Source organism: Alligator mississippiensis, chromosome 3 (assembly GCF_030867095.1).
Source record: "Alligator mississippiensis isolate rAllMis1 chromosome 3, rAllMis1, whole genome shotgun sequence".
NCBI classification, from domain to species: Eukaryota; Metazoa; Chordata; order Crocodylia; family Alligatoridae; genus Alligator; species Alligator mississippiensis.
In genome coordinates, this window is record NC_081826.1 from 122,088,992 (window position 1) to 122,105,214 (window position 16,223).

General features: G+C 45.1%; 1 protein-coding gene across 4 annotated transcripts in view; it reads right to left on the minus strand.

Annotated features, from left to right (window-relative positions):
• The window catches only part of LOC102561330 (enoyl-CoA delta isomerase 2), a 173,609-nt gene that overhangs the window by 51,857 nt on the left and 105,529 nt on the right, over nucleotides 1-16,223 (minus strand). The window lies entirely within an intron of this gene.

Here is a 16,223-nt window from a genome sequence, read left to right on the forward strand (position 1 = left end):
AGACCCAGCACTCTTTCCTGCTTATGCAGGGGGTCGGACTCGATGATCTATTGAGGTCCCTTCCGACCCTAACATCTATGAATCTATGTTTGGGGGTGCAAGTGCCCCTCCTGATCTGTGTGCGGGATGAGGCAGCTGCCACTACATACTGGGCTTTGCACCCCAGGCTTTGCACCCCGAGCCCCACTCTGCAGCGGGGCTCATGGTGCAAAGCCCAGCATGAAGCAGCAGCCGCCTCACCCTGCACTCAGATCGGAGGGGGAGGGGCACATGTCCCCCGGGCCTACGCTGAAGCGTGTGCAGTGGTGGAAGTCCGTCCCCCCCTGCATGCCTGGATGAGCCACCTGGGCTCATCCAGTGGCAGGGGGCACAGAGTGGGATCATCTCATTCATCCAGCCTAGCCCAGGCAGCAGGTGGCACAGCTCAGCCCAGCCACATGCATCATGCCATGCCTACATCATGCTACTCCTGATCACAGAGCCTCTGACAAAGATCTTAGTTTGGGAGGTGGTGGGAGATAGCTCCCTTTGTTCTAGCTCCATCCTCTTTGGAACCCCCCTTCAGGTAGTAGAAGACTCCTATTAAATCCCCTCTCAGTCTTCTCATCTGCAAACTAAATAAGCCCAGTTCCCTTATCCTATCCTCAGAAATCATGTGCCCCAGCCCCCTAACCAATTTTGTTGCCCTCTGCTGGCCTCTTTCCAATTCATCAGCATCATTTCTGTAGTGGGGGGCCCAAAACTGGACACAGTACTACAGATGTGGCCTCACCAGTGCAGAACAGATGGCAATAATTACTATCCTTGATCTGCTGGCAATGATTCTACCAATGCAGCCCAGTATGCTGTTAGCTTTCTTTGCAACAAGAGCACACTGTTGGTTCATATTCAGCTTACTGTCCACTGTAACTCCCAGGTCCTTTTCTGCAGAGCTGCTGCTTAGCTAGTTGGTCCCCAACCTATACCGGTACATGGGATTGTACTGTCCTTAATGCAGGATTTTGCACTTCTCCTTATTGAACCTCATGAGATTTCTTTTGGTCCAATCCTCCAACTTGTCAAGTTATTTCTTAATGCTAGCCCTATCCTCTCTATTACTTCCCCCAGCTTGGTGTTATCCACAAACTTGCTGAGGGTGCACTCTATGCCATCTTCCAACTCATTGATAAAGATACTGATCAAAACTCACCCCAAGACTTATCCCTGAGGCACTCCATTTGATACTGGCTGCCAACTAGACATCAAACCACTGACTACTACCCTCTGAGCCTGATGCTTCAGCCAGGTTTCTATCCACCTTACAGTCCACTCCTCCATCCCATAGTTCCTTAGCTTGCTTGTGAGAATGTTGAGGAAGACCATATCAAAAGCCTTGTTAAAGTCAAGGTATATTTCATACACTGCTTTCTCTGCTTCCGCAGAGGCAGGCATTAGGGCTGTGTGAAGCTTCAGTCCCTTATTCAATTTGGCAGAGATTTGACCCGATTCAGTGGCCGAATCTCCAAATCCAAATCAAATCAGAGGACCCTTTAATCTCTCCAAATCAAATCAGACTCCTCTGAATCAATTCAGAGAGATTCAGAACAATTCAGAGATTCGGACACAGAGACAGCTTTAAATATTTTTTCTACATATTCCTAGGTAGCAGGGGCTCATGAATGCTGCGATGCTGGGGTGCATGGAGCATCCCACAGAAGCACAAACGGGGGGCTCCCCAGTGTGCTCGGCAGCAGACCCAGAAGTCGATTAGAAGCACGTCCAGTCCATTTCTGGGTCCACTGGGGAAAATGCGGGGGGGGCCTGCACCCCCCAGCTTGGTGACTGGTGTCTCCTGGATTAGGGGGGCACTCGGGGTCCCTCTGTGGCTGATTGCTGAGCCTAGGGGGCATGGGGGGCCCCCAACATGCTCCCTGGCAGACCTGAAAGAGCCCTCCATGCAGCGTGGGGCAGTGGGGTGCAGCGGGGATCAATCCCCCACCCGGCAGCACCTGGTGAGCACTGGGGCTTTTCTTTAAAGCACTAGAAGCTGGGGCGGGTGGGGCAGCCATGGGGGGGGCTGGAAGAGCAGGTGGGGGCTGGGGGGGCTGGCAGGGGTCCCCCCATGGTCCCCTCCCCTAGCCCCCCCTCCCCTGCCCCTAGTACTTACCGGGTTGGAGTCTGCTGCAGCCACCAGGACTGTCCGAATCATCAAAGCTCTCTGCATCTTTTCTGAAGATTCAGAAAGCTTTGAATTGATTCATACCTTTAGATTAATTCCCTGATTCGATTTGGATTTGGAGATTCGGCCACCGGATGGGGCTGAATCTACTCCCAATCGAATCGCCAACCGGATCTTCGCACAGCTGTAATGGGCACTATATTTCCCCTTTTCTAATCATCCAGGACCTCTCTCAATTGCCATGAGTTTTCAAAGATGATGGCCAGAGGCTCTGCAATCACATTGGCCAACTCCCTCAGCACCCTCATGTGTATCCCGTTCAGCCCCATGGACTTGTACACATCCAGTTTTTCTAACTAATCCCTAACCTGTCTTTTTGCCACTGTTGGCTGCTCACCTTCTCCCCAAACTCTGCTGCCACATACAATAGTCTGGGAACTGGCCTTGCTTGTGAAGGATTGTCTTGTATTTGAGGAAATACAGTATGTATTATAACAGTATGGACCAACCTTTCCAATAGGTGTCACAAATTACCCCATCCCTTCTTCAAGTGTCATTCAGATCCCCTTACCCTACCTGATCTGCTGCTCTGCTTTCTTCTCACATCCTGTATTCTCTGCCTGATCTTCTACTCTGCTTCCTGCTTCTTTCCCCATACTTCCTTGTACTCCCTGCCTGATTTGCTGCTCTGCTTTCTACTTCTTGCTCTATCTGCCACTGTGTTGCCCAGTCTGGTGTACGACACATACAGAGGTTTCCTGTGCCATTTGTGGCCCCCTGCCACAGGTTGGCCACCCCTGTATTATAACATGTTTGACAATTCAAGTCTAGAAAAAGCTAGGTGTTGGCACAGACAAAAATTCATCTCCATGGTCCTTCTTAAAATTAAATTGTTTCTTTAAGGAACTGAGTGGCTATGACAGACAGCAGTATGTATCCAGCCCAAATGCATGAGCATGGACTTTGCCGTGCTGTTCATACTCTAAGGCAAGTGTTGGCAACCTACAGCCCATGGTCTGGATCCAGCCCACAGATGTGATGTTTCTACCTGTCCTGCAACCACAGGTGTGACTGCAGGCTGGGCATACCATTTGGGGATTGCGGGGTTTCAGTTCAGCACATTTCATGAGTCCTATAGACATTAAATTATTTTTTTTAAGTGACAGCTGATACGCAGTAAAGACCTTTTACCATAAATTAAACATACTGCACCCTAATTTTCTATACATGTTAAATAGTAATGAATTACAATAGCTAAGGAGCTGGTCCATTGACTAAACCAAGTAAATATAGAAATGTTTTGTACCAGCTGTCTTCCTACAGTACTATTCCTTGAAGATACTGATGCTATATTGGTTTCTGACCATGTCTAGATGTAGTCTATTTGTATGACTTTTCTTGTACTGTTTAAAAAAAATTGAAAGTAAAAAGAAAACACGTCCCTCCACCACCCCTAAAAAAAAAAGACTTAAAAGATTAACAGATTGGAGCCAGGAATTGGTTAATTTTAAATAACAACAAATAATATATCAATATGTTATTAGTTACAGCTACACTGTCAATTTTCAAATGGCTGGAGGGACAATTGACTAGAAAAATATTTACAGCAACAGTGGTAAAATAAATATATAGGACTATGTCCCTGAATGAAGAGTACTTCCTATATTTTTCAACCAACAGCTGACTACGTTGTTTGGCAGTCTTGATGGTGTTGTACTGGGCTTGTAAGGGTTAAATAAAAATCAGAAGCAATGCTGTAATCCTTCAGGACTGCCAGTGTGCTGCAGTGTTGTTATGAAACATCAGTTTTTTTGAAGAAAGCTTTGTTAGCTCTGGCAGCTGCCTGGATCATGTCTGTCATTTTGGGTTTTTGTCCACAACAACATGGCTGATGAAGCAGATAAAGCAGTTGAGTAATGCACTCTGTATGAAACTACACTCCTGTCTCCCTTAAACCAGGAGTGTAGCACCAGGAAAATGTATTGTCTGAGAAAAGGCAACTCCTCAGAAAACTGATACAGTGACTCAGGAACATGAATCTTTGCTGAGGAAAAAGCATGAATGTGTGTTCATATAACAAATAGTCTTCTCAAATGAAATGAGAAAAAAAAAATGGAGGTAAACCTGCCTGCCCTTTATCCTACTTTTTATATGCTGAAGGCAATTCATTTTCCAGTACAGGAGAATAACCAGAAGGGATATTGCCCCACGTTATCACTGTTTTCTCAAACTGACATTAAGTTTGCCCTTAGATTGACATTGTAACCATCTGGTAGAAGCTATTTGCTATCAAATGGGACATATCTACAATTCAGGTTCTGTGCAAGTGTTCTTAGGTGAGCACTATCTAGTTCATCTTTGTTTTTATACTAGATTATGCCCGAAGCATAACAAGTAGTATTTGTACTCTGGGTAGCAGTGACAACTGCCAATATTGTGCCCCTTCTAAGTTGGCACCTAGGGCTGGTGCCAGTTTCTCCCAACCCTAGTTACGCTACTGGATTATGCATTTCAAAGTGGGAATGGCAAATGTGATTTATTGCTATCAGAGCTGGCCTTAGCTTAAACTCTCTTTAAAAACAATCTACCACTTTGTAGGTATTTACATGGGCCCTATGATTACAACATCAATGCCTCCACAGTTTCTAACATTTTAAACATGATATACTGAGCCATAGAAAGCATTAAAGTCAAGATTACACAGGAATGTGATTACAGAAGGTAAATGAACCTAAACTGTAGGCAAGTGCTGCAACCACTAGATGATCCTTCTTCAGCTTCCTGTCTCTTCCTGAAGCACCAGTAGCAATGACAGAAAAAGTCCATGCTTTTCTGGAAACAGTTTTCTTAATGCCTTGTATTCTGTTTAAACACAAAGCTGCAGGACTGAAAAAGGGTTATGCACTATGTGCTCATCCAAACAACGTAAACAACGCTTAGCAAGTGCACAGTACTGAAAGTGCTGTAATATGAGCAGCCCTGAAGCTGACTAGTTCCCCTCATTTTCAAGTTGTCTAATACTCAGTTTTAGACTTGTTACTACAAGCCTTGAAAATGAGAAGAGAGAGCAGCTGTGAAACTGCCGAACTTCTGTCTATGTCAAGGTGTCTAATACTGGTCCTTTGACAGCTGCTTCCCCTTTGCCACTTCAGGTGCCAATTAGTATTCCCCTCTTAACCAGAGTATAATAAAGTTACAAAGTAGATAGTGAGGCTGAAATCTGCTATGCAGTTAAGTTTATTCACTTAACTGATATATAAATAATCAGTATTGGAATGTAAGCAACAGACAAAACATTGGCATTGATGCTGTGTTATGCAGTTAATTGAACTATGCACTTGAATACTGAATCTGTTGCACGGAACTTTACTAGGCTTTTACATCATAACTGAGTCAAAAGAATACTCTTGTCTTATCTTTTGTTATATAGAAGAGGATAAGGAACACAGAGGGGAAAAAATGCAAGGCAGGGTGGCACCTTAGAGACTGAGTTGTTCAGAGAGGCCTGAGCTACTGTAGAGGACAGCCTGCTTCATCAGATGCTAGTAGGATAGCATCTGATAGAGTAGGCTGTTCTCTACAAAAGCTAAAAACTTCAGGCTAACATGGCTAACCACCTCTCACTACTCACAGAGGGAAAGATGGCCTACCTGATCTGGCCCCATTAGAAGCAAAATTAGGGGTCCCTGGGTGCCTCTACATGAGATGTTTACCACTCAGTTGACTAATTAACTGTGCAGTAAACATTAGGGCTGCGCAAAATTTCACTGGCTGTTTTGTTTCAATGCTGTTTCAACTTGTTTCGAGCTTGAAACGGCGAAATCAAAATGAAACGGAGGGCTTCGAAACGAAATGAGGCCAGTTGAAATGTTTTGAGTTTCGAAGCAGCAGCCAGGTGCTGGGAGGCAGGGGAGAGTGCAGCCCTGGCTGTCCCCATCTCCCGCTGCTGGGCTGTGCTCGGATGGGCTCTGCCAACCCTGTGGCACTCAGCCTGGTAATGGGAGGAGGGCAGAGCTGGGGCTGTGCTCCCCCTCCCTATTCCAGGCTGAGTTCCATGGGGCTGCGAGCTGCTGGGACCCGAGCTCGGTGCGGGGTGGGCAGAGCCCACTGCACCGGGCTGCAAGCCGCTGGGACTCCCTGCTGGTACTGCTGGGAGTGGGCGTGGGGGCAGGCATGCCAATCTGGGGTGGGGAGGGTCCCTACACAAGTTGATCTGCCACAGCCCCATACCAGGGCCAGCTGGAGGAAGGTGCAGATGCAGGGCAGATCACCTGGTGTGAGGACCCTCCCCCACCCCAGGATTGGGGTGGTTGGTCCCCGCACCAGCTGATCTAACCTGGCCCCACGCTACTGGCCCTAGGTGGCAGCACCCATCTCCTGTCAGCTGGCACCTCCGGGAGAGCTGCGGGGACTGTGCTGGAGTCCTCCCGGAGGTGCAAGCCCCCAATCTGCCTGCCAGGTGACAAGAGCTGGTTGCTGCCACCTGGGACTGGTGGCAGCACTGATCTTCCCGGTGCCAGTCTCAGGTGGCAGCACCCGGCTTCTCTCATCTGGCAGGCAAATTGGGGGCTCACACTCCTGAGAGGACTCCGTCACAGCCCCTGCAGTCCTCCAGGGAGTGCCAGAGAGCCCCCGATCTGTCCGCCTGCTGCATTTTATGTTTCTTCATAATAACTATGAGTGAAACATCGAAACAGCAAAATAGTTTTGACAAAATGAAATGGAACAGTAGTTTTGAAACAAAACAAAACTCTAAATGAAACGCTGTTCCGTCAAATCATCGAAACTGAATCGGAATGGTGCTGTTTTGCACAGCCCTAATAAATAGCTTGGTGTCTAGAAATGTGCCACTATTAGGCTGGAATAAAATAATTTACTTTGTAGCAGGATAGCACTTGTAAATACAAGTGCTATCCTGCTGCGGAGTAAAAAGCTCAGCAGCAATCCATGCATAGATGATGCCTGGCTGGCTGGGGCATGAAGGTGCTTCAGTGCAGGGGCTGTCTGCCAGCTAGCCACATGCTGAAGATCTCTCATTCACCAGCCAGCCCCTCTGCAGCACATTGAGCCTGGTCAGGGCAGGCATGGTCCCTTGCCAGCTGGGGCTGCTCCATCTGAGCTCCATGTGCTGCGCTTGAATAAACTGCAGTGCTTATTATTCCAGAGTTAATTGCTCCTGGGTGCACATTTAAATGGTGCACCCAAGAGCAATTAACTCCAAAGTAATAAGCTCTGCAGTTTATTCAAGCACTGTAATTGCATGGATATATGTGCCCCCTGTGATGTATAAAACTGTATGGAGGCTCTTCCACCTTTAATGGGTCCAGGAAGGAGTGGCTTTCCCTGGCTTCTGTGTAAATGACTAATACCCATATACCGCCAACTTCCAAATATGCTGAGAGCATACTGTGGGTAGTCCGAAGGGAATGAGAACATACGCAGAGCATGGTCTGCACTTTACCTACTCTTGGTTGGTGGAATGGCCCCATGGAACCATAGGCAGGGAGACAGGCATGGATACCCTGGTACAGCCCTTAGCCTGTTTTACCCTACACATGAATAAAGCTAATCCAGGACAGTGGAAGCATGGCGGGGATATAAAAACTTCTTTTGTTTCCTGTCCCTGCACTAAGCATAGCTTCAGTACAGGGATGAACTAGGACCAAGGAGGGCAAGAGCTCAGTAATTTTTGTTATTTACATTGGACAGGGCCATTCAGCCTGCATTTGCAACAACCCTAGAGATGAGCTTTTTCTGCATTCAGAGGCTTCTAGTCAATGGCCTGTTAATGACCAGAGCCAAAGTTTGGTTGCCACTACTAGACCTACTGGAATAGCAATGAAGCCAGCAGTGGATCTAGACTGTCTTGCTTCTGTTTATAGGCCAGTGAGGCACTTAACCTACAATATTTCCTATCACGTATCATCCTGGGTAGGAAGGCATGATATAAGGATTAATGATGGTTCACCTATGCATGCACGGAATTGTTTCCATTGGGAAGTATGTTCAGACATTAATGAACATATGTACATAATAAGGAAATGTCCTTGGTCAAATACACCTTCATTCTGAGGTCCAAATCCTTCTCTCGCTTATAGAGGTGGAAATCTGTAGTAACCTGTTTTGATTTCCTTTATGAAACTGAGAGCAGAAATTGGCCTTTAATTGGCACATCAGAGCTCTGCTCCTGGGTGTGAAGAAGGCTACAGCAATAATTAACAGAGAACCTGCCAAAGGCACTGCAGACTGAAGAAGAAGTGCCCCTTCCCTGTTGCAGTAGGCTGATCCAGCTTCTTCATCTCTAACGCTATGGCAAACAGTGCTCCTTACAATCCCAAATGGCCCAGGAAGCAGATCTGACAGTTTGTGACTAGTAAGAAGGCTTTTGTCAGGTTTATAAAAGAACTAATCCAGCAGCACAGAAAGGATTGCTGGCTCACCCACTTGGAGCTCACACTCCTCTGTTTACTTGAACCAGGAGGGGCTCCTGATCATTTAAAGTTAACCTGCTGTGAAGTTGTCAAGTTGCAGCTGGAGGGCTAAAGGGACTCTGGGATGAATTATTATGGAGAGAGGTGCTAACTAGTCCCTTGACTAGGTTTATACAGGGCTTCTCAATGAATGCCCTGAGTCAAATCCCTTTCTGCTGTAACACCACTGGAGCTATGTCAGGCTTGACTTTGACCCCGCCATCTACACTCACTGTCCTAGCAACAACACTTCACTTTCCTTCCTTGGGGGTGGTGAAAGTGAATTAGGTCAAAGGGAGCTAAACAATGGATAAAAACTTTTATTTCAGCCAGGAATTTTGCCTGTGTAGGGACAGGACTTCACTGCTCAGGGCAGTAGCAGAGTGGTTATTATGAGCTCCAGACATTGCAGAACCTCAGGTTTAAATTTACTGTCAATGTTATTCCAAGTGATGAGTTAATTCTCTTGACTGTTACAGCTTACAGCTGCTTTAGTATAGGACTTACACAGGGATGATTATCTCTGCAGCACAAAGGTCTATAATCTTCATTGTTAAGTGAGAAGTCTGGTGTCTCTCTTTCTGTTCTTAATAAATATTAGATACAACAATGCTTGGGATGGATCTATACATCTCAGAACTAAATGTTATCATTTCCCAAGGGCAACATCAGATTCCCCACGACTCTCAGAGGATACACTATTACAGTTGGTTTACTTTTGTAGGCAGATTTCAGTGCGTCTGTTCCCACCCAGAGTTGAGGAAAAGAAACATTTACATGGTGAATCTTCAAAATGTTGATATGGATAAAAAATAAATCTATCTTTAATTGTTCTAAAAAATCCTCAATTTTTAAATCAGATTCTTACTGAGACTGTCTTGATGATTGCTTTGGCATTGGGGTGGGGGGGGGTTGTTTCTAAAAGTCTTTTTTTGGTAAAACTATTCTTTGTTTTAAAAGAAATAATTTTGATGGGCATTTTTACCTTAGTTTTTTAACCAGTTCTATCCCTGTTCCCTGCAATTTACTTCTCTCCCTGCAAAATTCTCCCTGGGCATGTCTACATGTGCAATTAATGCTCTGTAATCTAAGTGAACTAAGCTTTCCCTGGGAACGTATTTATGTGTGTGCCCATCAGGAGCAGTTCAGTTCAGGGCTACTACTGCCCTGGTCTGTCCCCCTACATCAGCCAAGGGGAGCTCCAGGCTTCCCCAGGTGCCAGCCCTGGGCTGGCGGGGGAAACTGGAATCAGGTCTGGTTTCCCCTCTCCCAAAAAATAGTTTCCCAGCCCCACCCCCTGATTTACCAATTGGGGTGCACGGCTGGGAAACAGCTTTTTAGGGGAGAGGACAATTCCCCCACCCCCTGCTGCCTGGGCTGACTGGGAGTAATTTGCTCCCAGTCAGCTGTCTACACATGCATTACTGCACTGTTAATATGCTACCTATATCTACAGGTAGTAGCCAACCATGCAGTAGTCTAATTTATTTCACAGTAGACAGTTCTGCTTTACTGTGCACTAGATTAGTCTACTGTGCAGTAAAGCATCTCATGCAAATCTGCCCCCTCTCTCTGTGTGGCCCACTCCCCTTGGTTCCAGACCGCAAAAGGGAACTTTGTTAATCTGGGTCCCTAGCTACCAAAATCTCTGGTCAGCTGTTTGTTCTGTATAATGTAGTCTTAAGCCAGGGAGAGCAAGATGAACTCTGATCAGCCACTTGGCAGGGAGTTAGGGAAGGACTGAAATGCGTGTGCAGAGAGGTCACTATTACCAAAGAGGAGAGGGAGATTGTTAACCATGTTAGTCTTAAATCAGGCAGAAGGCAGGGCTAGATGGCACCTTAGCGCCTTGTTACACCTTACACTGAGCTGTATGAATGTTGATTGGCATAGTGCTAGCTTGGAGTTTGGAGCAGTCACACCTTAAGGCTAAAATCTTCTCTGTCTCCCACCTGCACATCCGTGCCTTCCCACTAGAGGCCTCATGAGCAGGGCTGGTGAGCTAGGACAGGTTTTTATTCTTGCTCTAGGGGCAGGAGTGTGAGAGAGAGGGTGTGGGGTTGGGGATGGAAACATGTAACTGTCAAATGTCACCTGCCTCCTCTGAAGCCTGGCATAGGTGTGGGCAGCACGCTGGTAGCTTGCTGCAATGAGGCAATGCCTTCCCCTCTTCCTGCCACAACCATCAGGGCTGCTAAATACTCCCACCAGACATGGCATGGTGCCATGGGAGGAAACCAGCGGGGTGGCATGATGCAATGCTCCCTGGCTGGGCAGCAATGGAGCCTTCAGTACCACATCAGGACAAGCAGCAAACCAGCACCAAAACTCCCACCTATGTAGTACCTTCTACCTCCTTGGTGCCACCTCATGCAGCTTTCCTTTTCCTCTTGTGGTGGGCCACACTCTTCCCACCCTGCAACAGCATCCTGGTGCACCAGCTCCAGCTTTTTATGCCTCACCCCCACCCTCACTCCCCACTGGCCCCAACCAGCCTTGATCTGTCACCATCTTCAGCTACACACAGAAACACTGGGGGGGAGACATTGCATCCTGGGATGGTGGAGGACTTCAACTTGAGTGGCACAACTGTGGGGAGTAACCACACCTTGTATAACCTTGCTGAGGTTCCATTGAATCAAAAATAATCCTGCCCTGGAGCAGCACAACTTTGAGCCATATAACAAGTGCTTTAAGCCACTTAATGTGTAATCCAGGGCTCCAGAGCCACCTAAAATTCTCGTGTAACAAGACCCTTAGAAACTAACTGGTTTAGAGAGGCATGAGCTTTTGTAGGTGACCAGCCTACTTCATCAGATGCTAGGCTGTTGCTAGTTAGTCTCTTAGGGCTCCTACAAACGTGCAGCGAGGCTGCCCCAATGTGCTGTAAATCCAGTGAAATTAACTGGAAATTAATGCACTGCAGCGTCACATGTAGCAGCACCCCTGCACTGAAAAATGATGGCAAGGCACTTTAAACTAAAGTTCATTGAATGAGCTTTAGTTCAAAGCACCTGACTGCCATTTTTCACCGCAGGGACACTGATATACGTGATGCTCAGGCACTTTTAATTAGCATGGCTCACTAATTAAAGTGCCCCCCGCCTCCCGGAGTACATCTATAAACACCCTAAGGCTGCCTATTACCAAAGAGGGTTCAAAGGGAAGCAGCTGCAATGGAGAGAATTCTTATTTTTCCTGTGGGGTTTGTTTAGTTTTCTATGACCTCCTTGCTCCTGACTCATTAGGTAACCCCATGATTAACCTGATTGATAATAATACACATTATGTGAACCAATTCTGCATTTCACTAGCACTCGGCAATCCCTTTGTCTTCAGCAGGTATGGTATAGAGTTGCTGACCTGTCCTGAGACTAGAATTTGGTAAATACTTCTGTGGATGATTCACAAGAAGAGATGCAGTTGACTTGTGCTGTCTGCTAGGTATATTAATTTCCTTCCAGTTTTTGCAAAAAAATTTAAAGTCATTACATTGAAACAAAATGCTTTGTTTGATCTTCAAAATTTCTTTTTAGCTTGGTGAATTAAAAAACAAAATCCTTTTAGGTTGACTAACAACTAGTTTTCTCTTTTTTTTTCTTCAAAACTATCAGCTAACTGCAAATATCCATTGTCCAAGCAGCTTCATCAGTGCAATGTAAAGGGACCTTTGTATAAATGAGAATGAGGACTATAGTGCTGAGTAGAGGATGCTGTTTTCTTTCACTCTATTGCTATTCAGCAAGAGTGTCCTGCACTCAGCATTTACTTTTTCTCCATGTTTTTGTCTTTGCTTGAAGACTTTCACTAAATACTCGCTTTGCATTGTTTTAACTAAGTCAGTTCTAAAATAGACTTAACAAAATCTGCACAAACTCCCTTGTGTGAACACTCTGAGCTAAGTTAAAATGATTGATATAAGGCATTCTTTAATCCAGTGTAGGAGGGTCCCTATAAACAGGGCATGACTTTGGGATGCAGAAAAAAGACTTATGACCGGTGCCTGCCCCTAAGGTATGTACCCATCTGCTGTTGAATCAGTTTTTCAGATCTTCTTTGGTGCCATAAAATATAAAGAAAAAACTTTGAGCATCTGAGAGCAACACTCAAATCTTTCTGCTTGTTTCAGAGCTCAAACAAAAAGTAATACTTCTGTGAATTAGACCATTCTGGGTGTTGGTGTATAAATAAATATGCTCTGCATTCTGCTTTCTTTCACCATTCCTATGTGCCATACACCACAGTGAACATTTACATATCAATACCCAGAATGCTTCCCTTGCTCTTTCAGAGGTCTGTTGTTTGAACCCCAGAGCTGCCTGAGGAGCATCTGGGTTTTGCTTTTGGATGTAAAAAAGTTCTTTCCAACCCCCTCTGAACTTTTCCTGCCATAAATACAGCAAGCTTTTCTCCCTAAAGTACTTCTCTACTGAGTCTGTATTCAACCGTGTCTCTTGTCAAGCCCTTTCCTTAAAGGAATGGCATGATGTACTGGCTGATGATTATCTAATTTATTAAAAATAAATATGACAGATATGAATGGGAACTTTAATTATATATGTTACTGAATAGATAATAGCAAAACCTTGCAATGATCACAATGTTCATTCCACTTGAACATAAACCTTAGTTCTAGGTGGTCTTTTATCTGTTTATTGGTGTACCAGACAACTAATCGAATAGAAAGGTAATACTTTGAAGTATGGTAATAAATTACTTTTGATTTGTATGAATATTAAAAAAAGACACTGATGGACATAACACTATTGCAAGCACCTCTCAAGCCCCATGATTCATTTCTTAGCACTATAAATTAGCCAGCCAAGCAAGTCGTGGCATGTGGGAGTGCGGTTCAAGTATTTTCCTTTTTTAAGTTGTAAAAACAAAATTTTGAAATCAGCAGTCACAAAGTCTCACCTACCTTTAAGAAAAGAAATAGAAAAGAAATCTACAAGTTAGTTTGGAATGATGAAACTGCACTGTCAATATTCTTCTGGACCAACAGGAATGTGTAGCTATATACCTGGAGCATAGGGGTGTTTGGTACCCTAGCTCACATGATGGCATCACTTGGAAGAAGCACCGTGAGGGAATTGTTTGGAAGATGGATTAGCTAAGAAGTTAGCCTGTATGCAAATGGATGGATTCCTAGTTATAGTTATAGCAGCTCTGTAAATGTGTTCGTTACAAAAAACATAGTTTAATTTTTATAAGCAAGGAACCCTCTTATGCTGTTATAGTGTATGTGAAACATGGTGGCAGCAACAAGTAAAGGGAGACATACAGAAAGAAAATAAATGATTAAGAGAAATGCAAAGCTGCACCTAGAGAGAGAAAGCAGAAAGACTGGGAAGACTTGGACTGCTGGGGATGTTATATTTCCTGAAAAGAAACCATGTAAAAATGTGTGTGCTGGGGGGAGGGAGGGGTGCTATTTTTGTCTTACCTAAAACGAAGAAGCAGAAGAGGGGACAGATACACACATGAATGGAGTTGAAAAGTCTGGCACTGTGATCAAGTTTAGAGATGCTTAAGATTCTGTAATAAAAACAGTTCATTTTTTAGTTGCATTATTCCAGCTTGTAGGTGATCGTTGAGAGAGAGTCATCTAATCCTAAAACAGCAATTTCCAAGCCTTTTCTGGTAAGACCCACCTAGAAGCCAATAATGTCATGCCATCACATATACATTAATTTACTTGTGTACAGTGTGTGTGACACCAGCTACACACCAGTGTCACCAGCCCTCAGCTTCCCTTGTGAAGCACCACTTGCAGTACAACAAGGATACTGTGGTCTAGAGCAGTGGTTATCAACCTTTTTTGTACCAGGACCCATTTGTAAACATCAATGGCCAGTCCCGACCCAGTGCCCTTCACTCCCATCCTGCAAGGGAAAACGCACGGTTTCCCACTTTTTTTCTCCTTTAAAGGGGAATCCCTTTTTTAAGTTTGTTGATCCATTTTTAAGGTTTGTTCACAACCCTTTCATATATACTTGTGACCCACTTTTGGGTCACAATCCATGGGTTGAAAAATGCTGATCTAGAGGACAATTTATTTAATCCTGCACCTCTTCCACCAGTATCTGTATCTGCAATGAAGAGGGAGTGGAGAATTACTTCACCTCAGATGTTCCACAATAGCCTGCTCCACAGAGAGATCTAAACTGGGGCACCTTAACCCTAAATGATATAGGGATAAATTGCCCGTTGTAGCTTTCAATTACCATGGGGGTGTTGCAGACATATGTCAAGTTGTGACAGTGCATCTGAGGTGTGGTAATTTCCCACCGAATTAGAGAGGAGAAAAAACAGACCCCAACAAGAGTCTGAGGGCACAGACAAATGATTAAATGAAAGAGAGTTAACAGAGAGGGGAGACTTTTCAGGGAACAGCTGTGATGAGATAACTGTGTGCCTGCAATTGCTCCACGGTAAGTGAAAGCTAAACTGGACAACTTACCCTGGTTTCATTCAGGAGCAAGGTGTCTCATTTTAGCTGTCACTGAATGCATCTACATGTGCACTTTACTGTGGAGCTGACTAGTTAGCTCCACAGTAAAGCACCTCTGTCTATACATATGGCACTATTGGCCACAGTAAACTAATTAACTCTGACATAGGATAGTACTGCCTGACACAAGAACTATTCAACAGTGGAGTTTAGTGTGCTGCAATGCATATGTAAATGGTGACTGGGGCTGGCTGGGGCATGAGGGTGCAACAATGCAGATGCCCGCTAGCTAGCCCCACCCTGTAGCACCCTCATGCCCCAGCCAGCCCCAGCTGAGCCATGATGGAGCAGCTCTACATTGGTAGGCTGACCCCCTGAACCTCCCTGGAGCTGCACTGCCCCAGTTCAAAGTGCTGTGGTCCTGGGCACACATTTAAATACTGTGCCTAGGAGCAATGAATTCAGCTGTGCTAATTGCATGTGTAAGTGCACCCACCATGGGGTAATTGTGAGCATAGTGACAATTACCACAGAGAGAAGTGCAGTGCATCCTGCAATTAATAGGGAGTAGGGGCTTACTGTGCCTCAATTTCTCTGTGGTAACCATTCCCATACTCACAATTTACAGAGTGTGGACCTAGAATCATAGAAAAACCAGTCTGGAAGGGACCTCAGGAGGTCATCTAGTCTAAGCACCTGGGCAGGATCATCCTAGCCAAAATTCTCATCCGAGTGCTTATCTAACCTACTTTTAAAAACTTATGTGGATGAAGAGTCCACAACCTCTCTAGGTAATCTATTCCAGTGTTCAAATATCCTCATAGTTAGAAAATTCTTCCTAAAGTCCAACCTAAATTTCCCTTCTTACTACTTAAGATTTTTGCTATTGTCCTGTCTCCTGCCACTAGACAATTGTCTACCACCCTCTTCTATATAATAGTCTTCAGATCCATGAAGCGTTGTTATAAGATCTCCCCTCAACCTTCTCTTCTGTAGACTAATCCCAGTTCTTTCAACTTTCCTTTGTCAGGCATGTTTCCTAGACCTCTAATCAGTTCTGTTGCTTTCTGCTGGATGCTTCCTAATTTGTCTGTGTTTTGAAGTGCAGTACCCAAAGCTGGACACATTACTCTAGGTGAGT